This window comes from Otolemur garnettii, unplaced genomic scaffold, assembly GCF_000181295.1.
Source record: "Otolemur garnettii isolate 467f Iridium unplaced genomic scaffold, OtoGar3 scaffold00164, whole genome shotgun sequence".
In the NCBI taxonomy this organism is placed as follows: domain Eukaryota; kingdom Metazoa; phylum Chordata; class Mammalia; order Primates; family Galagidae; genus Otolemur; species Otolemur garnettii.
The window spans coordinates 3,397,646-3,407,693 of NW_003852559.1; the positions used below are offsets into that span (position 1 = coordinate 3,397,646).

Consider the following 10,048-nt stretch of genomic DNA (forward strand, 5'->3'; position numbering starts at 1 on the left):
ATTATATTCCTTTATATTCTGAACAAAATATTCTCAACACGTGCCAGTAGATCACACCTAAACAGTAGCTGAAGAGTGCTATGGACAGTAGAAACATTTATATTATAATTTTAAAACTTCATTTTCTGCATATTTTAAATTCTAATTTACTTTATAGATTTCATAAGCAAAGAGAGAATCATCATACTTCTCTGCATTGCCATGCCCAACTGTATTGAAACGGATCTTCTCTCATGGTACAGAATGGTGACTATAGTCAATAAGGACATATTGTATTCTTGAAAAACGGTGAGTGGATGTTGAATGTTCTCATCAAAAAATAACTATGTGAGGTAATGCATATTTTAACCAGCTATATTTAACTATTCCATGGTGTAAACATCTTGAGGCACATGAAAAATTCATACAATTTTATCTGTCAATTTAAAATAAATAAATACATTTGAAAATACAGAAAAAAATTTCTTCTGAAGCACCTTATGGTCCATATACATATATTACCTTCAGTCACATAACTATAGTGGCCGCAAAATGAAAGCTTTCACTTAGCGGGCTCTATAATACAATGAGAATTATTCAGGAAAAATAATCAGGTAGCAGCACTCTCAGTTTGGAGATCATATCGTACATTGCAGAAAGAACTGTCTCTGCTGAGATTGTGCTTACCTTTTTGTTCTTTTCAGGACAACATGCCCTTAAAATGGATGAAAGAATATCAGGAAAATGAAATTTTCGCTTTTATGAGAACAAGTTTATTCATAAGAACCTTTAATATTTAATGGCAAACTGCTTCTAGCTAGGATATAGGATGAGGGGAACAGCACCCCTGGAAGAAAGGATGAATGGAGGCAGAGAGGGGAGACAAGAGGGAAAATGAAAGAGCTGATAACTAGAGATTTTGAATTTTTCCCCGGTAAAAATAAAATTGCAGGCACAAGTAGATAATAAGAATGATTAAAACCTATTCAAAATGAAGATGTTCAAATTGGACCAGTAGAATTAAAGTCTTTCAGAAATGCCACTTTCATTATCTAAAATTAGTTATTTTTTGATAAATGAAATAACTCCATATACGCAATGGAATTTCTAATGAAACATGTTTATTGCAGGACTTTAAAAGCAAGTGGACATATTCATTTCAATGTGACTAGTCAGCAATTTAACACCTGTTTTCTTGCTTGGTTCAGCTTTCTCATTTCATGTCTGAAATCGCTTGGTTACAATAAAATTATCGGTAGCTATTTTAGATATTTAGGCAAAGGGAAAAGCCACTGACTTTGCAGGTTTTGAATTGTGTTACTTAGTTTATTGTAATAAACGTTGTGTTACACCAGAATGGTTTGCATAAACTTCTATCTGTAGTCCAGACTCTCGGCCTATCTTGTACACATCGGCATTCAAGGTCATACTTTTGACAACCAAAGCAATCCATGGTATTACTGCTTATGTTTTCTTTTTAAATAATATTTCATTTCCTAAAAATTGGCCGTGTACTATATAATCTAAACCTTTGCATTTTTATCACCCATATTGCCTTTTGTACACATTCTAGGGAAAATGAGGTTTCAGGCACATAAAAGCAAATCGGAAACTGCGGTTTAATTCCCTTTAAAGTGTCAGGCATATGTGTTTTCAGGCTGAGAAGCCTTAGGACTCTGAGTACTTAGAGCAATGTAAATGAGGAGAATTATTCAGGAGATTACTGGGAAAGGATTAGAGGCAAAATTAGGCAGAACTGTGCGCCTCTGTACCTGCTTGATTATTCTGCATTCTCGAATGCCTGAATAGCAAAGATAACCCTGTCTTTGCTCTGTGCCTTGTGAAACTATTGAGTGATTCAGAGTTCTCTTTTTTTCAAACCATTAGTAAAGTAACAGTATGATGGCTTTATGGATTTTTCTCACCAGCACAAGAAAACTCATTATCAAAATAAATCATTATGGATAGCCCTGGTATAGCATTGTCAGCATTTTTAAAACATATAATTAGCTATCAGCTTGATGAATTCATTTCTAAAATTGAACAAAACACCAGTCGTGTTTAATAGAGCTTCTCTTAATTCTAATATCTGGAAATATTTTTTCTTGTTCTACTTTTCTAGAATTGTCTGATGTCTACTTTCATGGAATAATATTGAGAACAATCTCTAAATGCTAGAATGCTAGAATACATACTACCTAAAGCAAGCCTCTTATTATATGAAATTGGAAAATCAACCTGAACTTATTTGAAAGGAAAAAAAGAAACTGTGTTAAATACCAACACAAAATGAACAAGGCACAAAGGTCTTGCTGTCTTAATGACTGAATCAGAGCAACCCAGACTTATTTTATTGTGGTATTGGAATCAGTTACTAAGATATGCCAGTTGCACTGCATGAGTCCATTTGCCTCTGGCACTCAGTATAAAGAAGGTCCACCAGGGAAGTTGTACCAAGCAATTCACCCGATGTATTCACCCAATGTACTACAAGTTAGCAACTTTCACGTTAACCCATTATCCACACCTACCTGCACATACAAAATAGACAAGAAAAAGGTAAGACTTGGTTAATTAAAAATCATATATCCCAGACATTATGAAGAGAAAAAGAAAAGATGAAACCAATATATCTGGGCAACAAAAGAAAATCTAAATGTAGATTATTATTATAATTTTCTATATTAATCCTATTTTGGTGACTTGTGCTGCCATTATTTAAATATATAAAGCTACAAATAAAGATTATTTGGCATTATTTCTTTGCTAAATTGTTTTATCCTCTTAGCCAAATGGAAAATGTAGTAACATAGAGTTTCATACCAATCACCCTGTCACTATATCCAGCCAGATAACTATAGAAAGAGAGCTCATAGACTCTCTAAATTCTTTGGTAGGACATTTTCAAAACTTACTAAAAGCTAACATTTCTAACATTTTTAAAGAGAAATGTAGAGGTCAGTGACTGTTCCAAATGCTTTACCAGTTATGTGTGCTGAGGATTGCTTTCATTGTACACATTAGAGAACCCATTCTTAAGCTCCCCAAGGAACACAAAACCAGATCATCACATGAGTAGGCTGCTCAAGTGAGCTCCTTAACAGTGCTCACAGGAGTGAGTGCTCACAGGACTGCTCAGATTCCTGCTGCACTTCTCCACCATCATTTTAAAGGGTTGTTTCTTGTCCTAATGCCTCTAAAAAGCCTGCTGTCCTCCAGTATCATAAGAATAGGGAAGTACAATAAAAACAAACAAACAAAAGAAACACTTGCCAGCTGACTCTACCACTCTTCCTACTACAAGCCTTTATGGAGCTTTTGGTAATGAATAACCATCTAATGGTTTCTGCTTGTATCAGTAGTCACATCTTTGTCCCTTAGTCACCATTATCGTCCAGGGAGAGTAGTCGGAAATAATTTTTGAGCTGGGCACATTGCTCCTTCCATTCAAATTGCAGGTTATCTTTTCTCAGAAAGAAGAATTGGAAAATGGGAAGTTTCTTCCCATAATGATAGTGATGTTCAGTAAATAATTGAATGAATAAGTTCTGAAAGTAATTTATTTAGATGATTCTTTTATGACTAGCATGCCATTCTGACTACTTAAGTATATATTTGGTGCGTTATCTAGCTATTATTCAGAATACATAGGAGTATACATTTGACACACATAAATGATATAATCTCAGGATGAAGTTTTCATTTTCAAACTTCGTTGTTTTCTGCCACATATAATTTATTAGTTCTAGTTGTGATTTTAATAAATTCATGCAAACAAATGCAAACAAAATATTTTGTTAAGAGATTGGAAGTTTTTTTCTGGAGAAAAGGGTATATCATCTCATAGCAATAAATGCATAAGCATATTCCTCATTCTTTTCTTATTTATCATTTATTCTTCTATAGTACTCATTGAACATCAATGTCTCTTATTCAATTTGTCAAGTATTACAGATAAACCAGGGAATAAACTGGAAAATAAACACAAGCAATGTAAGGTTTTAGAAAGAGAAATAGAGACAGCCCAATGCTAATTTTTGAAGAAAAACTGAAAATGTGAAAGTGTGGATATTGGAGGGATACCCTTGGTGGAATGACATAAGATTAAAACCCAAAGACCAGGAGAGCAGAGACACAACAGGCATGGGGAAAAGTAGTGTGAGGTAAGATCTGAGAGTGAGAGAATCCAGATCATTTCAGGCATTTTGAGTCGGAGTAAGACCTTGGCATATTGGCTGATTTAGATGGAAAACCACTGGAAGATTTGAGCAAAATGTGATTCTGAAATGGCTGCTCTTTGACGCTGCACCGGAGAAGCACACGATTAGAGAGGAGACCTGTAAGTAGGAGCCAATTGGAATAGCCAGGGAAGAAGTGATAACGGATTGAACCAATCAGAAAGTAGTGGATGTGATAAGAAATGTTTAGCTCTGGATAGATGTCAAAATTGACAGCTGATAGGATTTGTGTAGAAAGAGAAAATAAGAGTTAAACACCAATCCATTATTTAACAGATGCTATTCTATTGAAGGCAATTTCAACTTAAAGTGGTGGATGGCCATATTTTTGTTTCGCCAAATTAGGATGGCAAATTTTACTTACAAATATTAATACTGAATGATAATTACAATTATCAAATATGGCAAAAGGGGTGGTCTGTCATTTCCTGTGACAGTGAAAGTACAATGGTCTATGGCTCTGATGAAGGCTTCTCCTCTAAGCTGCCTTTGAATTTTCACTCTATAGCTCCCCTCTTTGGAGGCATCTCTCATTGCAATAGAGAATTCTTACTCCGGTGTTCTTCCCTCTTTATGTACAAGTACTAAAAAGTAGAAATGGCACAGACACCATCAATAGGAAAAGGCGTTTGACCAACCACAGTGAGATTGTCCCAGTTTAAAGTACTGGGTTGTCAGGACTGGTTACGGCTGCTTTAGTCTTTCTGCTTGGGTACATTCAGACATTTTTTATTAGTCTGCAGCCCAGGAAGTTTTCTAAGACTTGTCTCAGTGTTAATAGATTTAGGTATTATATAATATGTTATATTACAATATGAACTCTAGCAATACATTAACTGCTCAGGTTTACTTGAGTTTTTCAAATTTTTTTTCAATTTTCTTCTTAATTGAGATTAATTATAAATGTATATTCTCCTTTTTTGCCCTCTATAGTTATTTTAGGGTCCATTTTTTCACAATCTATTTTAGAGTCCATTTTTCTTTCCTATTAATGTTTTTTGATCCTGTTTTTCTATACTTTTAGAAATACCAATTATATATATATATATATATATATATATAAATACGAATATTTACTATCACTGGAAGGGTTGCCATTTGTGTACTGATTTTATTTTATTTTGAAATTTTTTTCTGAGTTCTTTCAACTAATATTTTGTCTCATCTGTCTACCTATTATATCTTCCCAGTGCTTTCATCTCCATGCCTGGGATTCTAAGCATAGATATGAAAGGGGTATATTTTTATTTTGACTTTTAATTGCTTTAATGTTGTATTTCTTACAAAGCTTTCTTCAACATTAATCTGATTATATTTTTTCTTTTTAAATAGTGTACTACAATTTGCTTCATTCTGTTCTTTTTTCAGTTTTTTTAATATTCTTCTAATTTTGGTTGACACACACTAATTGCACATATTTTTGGAGTACAGTGTGTTGTTTTGACACATGTATGCATGATGTAGAAATCAAATCAGCATCATTACCACATTCATCCCCTTAAACATTTATCATTTCTTTGTCATGAGGTCATTCAAAATCTCTCCTAGCTCTATGAAAACATGCAATAATGAACTCTAGACAGAATACTAGAATTTATTCTTTCTGACTGTAGCTTTGTACTTGTTGCCGATCCCTTTAGCTCCCTCTTCCCCTTTCTATGACAACTACTATGCTACTCTCTATGGCTGTGACGAGAACATTTTGGATTCCACACACGTGTGAGAGCATATGGTATTTGTCTTTCTGTGCCTGGCTTATTTCATGTAGCACTCTGTCCTCCAGGTTCATATATATTGCTGCAAAATGCAGGATTTATTACTTTTGTGGTGGAATAATCTTTCATTGTGTATATATACCACATTTTATTTATTCATTCATTCATCCAGTGATGGACATTCAGTTTGATCACATGTTAAGGTTATTGTGCACAGAAATGCAATGCACCTAAAAGCATGGATATCCTGTCAACAGGATATCTATACCCAGTAGTGGACATGTTGGAGCATATATAATTTTATTTTTTAATTTTTGAGGGACCTTCATACTGGTTTTGATAATGGCTGTACTGATTTGCCTTTCTGCCAGCATTGTGTAAGGGCTGCCCTTTCTCCACAGGCTTGCCAACACTTGCTATTTGATTTCTTTTTTTCACCAACACTTAACTGGAGAGTGGTGATAAAATATTATAGTTTTGGACTTGCATTTCCTTTAGGGTCAGTGATGTTGAATGTTTCTCATATCTCTTTTGACTATTTGTATGTCTTCTTTTCAGAAATGTCCATTCAGGTCCTTTGCCCACTTTTTAAGTGGGTTATCTTGGGTTTCTTCTTTTTTCATCATTTTAAATTCCTTGTACAATTGATCTTTAAACAACACAGGGTTTGGGGTTCCAAACCTTGCACAGTGGAAAAATCTATGTATTACTTTTGACTCTCCCCAAAAAGTAGCCTACTATATATATATATATAATAATGGAACCCTTCAAAAATTGCATGTCCTCCTTGCACAGGGGTCATGTAATCTCTGTATCATTACAATTTTAGTACATGTGCTGCTAAAGCCAGGTATTAATAGTCTACTTTTGATTGGAAGTCTTCATGATAAAATAAACTATTAACACATATTTTGTATGTTATATGTATTATATACTGTAGTCTTATAATAAAGTAAGCTAGAGATAAGAAAATGTTACTAAGAAAGTCATGAGCAAAATAAAATATATTTTATATTCATTAACTGAAAATGGGTTACTATATCAATGTTTTCATCAGTGTTGTCTTTGCCTTGAATAAGCTATAAAGGAGGAAGAGAAGGGATTGGTCTTGCCGTTTTAAGGGTGACAAATGTGAAGAAAAATTTATGTATAAGAGGATCCATATAGTTTAAATTCATGTTGTTTAAAGGTGAACTGAACATTACAGATATTAACCCTTTATTAGATGTAGAGTTTGCAAATACATTGCCCTCATCTCTGCATTGTCCCTTTGTTCCCTTGGTTGTTTTCTGTTAGGCAGAAACTTTTTAGTTCTATGCAATCTGCTTTTTTGTGTGTGTATATATATATGTATATAATTATTATTTTGAAACAATCTTACTATGTTGCCCTGGGTAGAGTGCCATGGCGTCACAGCTCACAGCAACCTCAGACTCTTGGGCTTAAACAATTCTCTTGCCTCAACCTCCCAAGTAGCTGGGGTCCAGGTGCCCACCACAACACCCAGCTATTTTTTGTTGTTGTTGTTGCAGTTGTCATTGTTGTTTAGCAGGGTTCTAACCCACCAACCCCGGTGTATATGGCTGGTGACTTAACCACCGAACTAAGGTACTAAGCCTATTTCTTATCCCTTACCCCCACCCACACTCACCTCTGTTGTGTCTCCAATGTCTATATACCACCCACTAGTTTCCCTGTAGCCATAGGTTAGCTCCCACTAATAAGTGAGAACATGCAGAATTTATTTTTTTCTTCCTGAGTTGCTTCTCTAAGGATAATGATCTCTAGTTTTGTCCTAGTTGCTGCAAAAAATAAATATTTCATTTTTACTTATCACTGAGCACTATTCCATGGTATGTATGTGCCATATTTTCTTTATCTACTTATCAATCAATAGGTAAGTAGAATTAGATCGATTTCATTCTTTTGTGATTGTGAATTATGCTGCAATGAATATCCGAGTGAGGTGTCTTTTTAATAGAGTGATTTTCTTTTTCCCTTGGAATAGATGTTTATTTTTCATTTATTAAACTTATTCTGTCAGGTTATAAATTTATTTAATGATATTTTCTTTTTTCTTTAAGCACTTTGAAAATACCATTTAATTCTATTCTGTCTGATAAGTTTTCTACTGAGAGTTCATTGTTGGTCTGAGGGGATTTTTGTATAGTTCTGAGTCATTTTTCTCATGCTAATTTTAAAATTCTTTCTCTCTCTTCAATCTTAGCCATTCTGGTTATAGTAAATTTTTGCCATAGTGAAATCTATTCTGATATGTATTTAAATATTTGGAGGCCTCTTGTATCTGAATATTTAATTTTGTTGCTTCCCTGGAAAATTTCTTCAGTCACTTCCTTAAGTAGATTTTCTAAATTTTTGACTTCTCCTCCATTGCAAAAATATGGATAATTCTTTAGTTTGTTTGCTTCATGTAGTCCTGGAAATTTTTGCTCTTTTTAAAATTTAAATTTTTGCCTTGAAATTTTTGCTCTTTTTAAAAATTATTTTTTCCTTATTTTTGTCTGGATTATTTCAAAAGACCTATTTCTAATTGATGAAATTATTTTTTCTGCTTGTTCTAGTCTGTTTCCAGAGATTTTGAAAATGCTTTGAATTTCCTTTAACTAGTTTTCCAGCTCCAGAATTTCTGAGTTTTTCAAACATATCTACCTCCTCTGCAAATTTCTCATTCATGTCCTAAAATGATTTTCTGAGTTGTTTATATTGTTTTTCAGATTTCTCCTCCATATCATTAAGCTTCTTTAGAATCAACATTTGGAAATCTTTATTAGGCATTACAAAGAATTATTTTTGAATGGTATCCATTGCTGGAAAATTGTGTTCCTTTGGTGTTGTCGTTTCTTTTACATTTTTGTATTTCCTGTGTCCTTCCATTGATGTAACAATCACTTATTTTGAAGTTTTGAAGTTGCTTTTGAAAGAGAGAACTGGTTCCTGAAGATGTGTGTGTGTGTGTGTGTGTGTGTTATGTATATATGTATATAATCAGTTGATTGGACACTGATTTTGGGTGCTTGCAGTAATGAGATCTTTGTACAGTTTCCTAGAGAGTACACCGGATAGGTGGCATCAGTACTTTTTTGGTGGCATAGGGCGCGATTCCTCATTTAGATTGTGTGAAATTTTGCTAGAGCCTTGACTCCCAGCAGAGTGAGTATTCTGGTATTGTCTTTTTGTACACATTAATATCTTTTTCTTTTAGCTTAAAGAAATCCCTTTAGCATTTCTTATAAGATAGGTATGGTGGTAATAAATTTTCTCAGATTTTGTCTGTCTTGAAAATTTTTAAATCTAAAGGGTAACTTTTCTAGGTACAGTGTTTGGGGTTGGCAGAGTTTTTTTTCCCCCACTTCAGCACATTTAAGATATCATTCTACTGTCTTTTGGCCTATAACCTTTATGCCAAAAAGTCTGCTAATCCTAGGCTGTTTGCTATTTTCCTCCTGGTGCTTTGAAAATTTTCTCCTTGTCCTTGAACTATGAGAAGTTGATTATAATATTTCCTGGGATTGAACTATTTGAGTTTAATTGCTCACCTTGGACCTTATTCTGCATGGGTATTATGTTTTTCTCTATGTTTGGGGTGTTTTCTGATATATCCTTGAGTAATTTTTCTACTCCTTTGAGATTTTCGATCCCTCTTCAACCCCAATAACCCAAATATTTGCTCTTTTGATGTTGTTACATAGTTCCTGCGGACTTTCTTTGTTCCTTATTATTCTTTTCTCTTATTTTTTCTTTGTGCAATTTCAAATAGTTTGTCTTTGAACTGACTGATTCTTTCTTATTTCTTATCAATTATGCTGTTGATGTTGTTTATTGTATTTTTTCATTTTATTCATTGTATTTTTCACCTATAGGATTTCTGTTTGATTTTTTAAGTTAGTGTCTCAACTTTTCTGTTGTTTCTCTTCTAAATTACTGAGATATTTTTCTATGTTTTCTTGAAGTTTATTCAGTTTTCTTAAAACAGGTATTTTGATTTCTCAGTCTGGCATATCACACATCTTCACTGTTTTAAGGTCAATCTTTAGGGCCTAGTTTTGTCCATTTTGTGAAGTGATGATTCTCTTAATGTTCTTAATTCTTTGGATA

At 33.7% G+C, this 10,048-nt stretch overlaps 1 pseudogene; it reads right to left on the bottom strand.

Annotated features, from left to right (window-relative positions):
* Nucleotides 1-6,683: 6,683 nt before the first annotated feature.
* LOC111728511 lies at nucleotides 6,684-6,781 on the bottom strand (annotated as a pseudogene).
* Between the last annotated feature and the right edge of the window lie 3,267 nt (nucleotides 6,782-10,048).